At 37.5% G+C, this 1031-nt stretch overlaps 1 long non-coding RNA gene across 1 annotated transcript; it reads right to left on the bottom strand.

Moving 5' to 3' along the window:
* Positions 1-270: 270 nt before the first annotated feature.
* Positions 271-1025, bottom strand: LOC103364265 (uncharacterized). The gene is made up of 2 exons (XR_520534.1): positions 841-1025; positions 271-809 (listed from the first exon to the last, which is right to left on the bottom strand). It is a non-coding gene; the product is annotated as an uncharacterized LOC103364265 (long non-coding RNA).
* Between the last annotated feature and the right edge of the window lie 6 nt (positions 1026-1031).

Raw genomic sequence — 1031 nt, 5'->3', positions numbered from 1 at the left:
CTTTGTACAGTTCGTTTCTCCGCCGCTCTGCTGAAACTGCATTCGATAAAAACCTGTGATTCCTCTCCGCTTACTTTTCATTGTTTTGTACAGGTGAAGGTGCAACAAAAAAGAAAAAAAGAAAAAGAAAAAGGGAAGTGTTGATTGATAGAAGCCTTTCTCAGCTGGATGGCATGATTGCACGCTGAAGTTACAGTACAGAAACGCAGAATGATATCAGGACGAGAACGTGAGTGCATATCAGCTTCTTCTTCTTCTTCTTTTATTTTGTTTTTACAACATCGAGGAGCCGCAAAGTTCTCTCCGGAAAAGTGTTTTGAGACTCTGTGAAGACGAGTGGGACTAAAAAAAAAAGACGTTTTCTGGGAAATAAAGAAAGAAAAGCAGCACTTGAATGCACATTTGTTGCCCACAGAGTCACGAACTTGGAAGAGAGAGGAGCTGAAAACACTTTGTGGGCATCAGAAGAGTTAAAAACGTGTCTCTGGTGACCAACGATTCACTCATGAAGCAACGCAAACAAACAGAAAAGCCTCTGAACGCTCCAACCTGGCTGTTTGTTTGCATTTGAAGATTTCCTTGCTTGGGGTTTTTGTCCCGATTCGTGCTGCGGTTTGGGTTTTATGAGGTGATGTTTGTACTAAATGACTCCACATAAACACAGTTTGTAGCCGTTAAAATAGGAGTTAAAGGAATAAAATGAAACAAGCTTCAAATTTGGTGCTTTTTAAATTATTTTAGATAAACCGAGGAGCTGAATTTTTCATAGAACTGGACTAACAATCAGGGTTTCTTGACTCAAACTGGACCTTTTTTTGAAAATGTGTTACTTTATCCGACAGAATTCGACCCACTTATTATTATTTTTATTTATTTATTTCATTTATCATTATTTCTTACTGCTGCTGCCTAAAACCTCTTTAAAATCGCAGGAAAAAATTGTAGTTTTTAAGCTCTGCTAACTTCACAAAAACCTGGATTATCTAAAACCAGTTTTTGAGCAAGTTTTGTTTTCAACAGTTTCAACAATA

The sequence above is a fragment of the Stegastes partitus genome, unplaced genomic scaffold (assembly GCF_000690725.1).
Source record: "Stegastes partitus isolate 25-593 unplaced genomic scaffold, Stegastes_partitus-1.0.2 Scaffold735, whole genome shotgun sequence".
NCBI lineage: Eukaryota > Metazoa > Chordata > Actinopteri > Pomacentridae > Stegastes > Stegastes partitus.
This window is presented reverse-complemented; position numbering and strand designations above follow the sequence as displayed.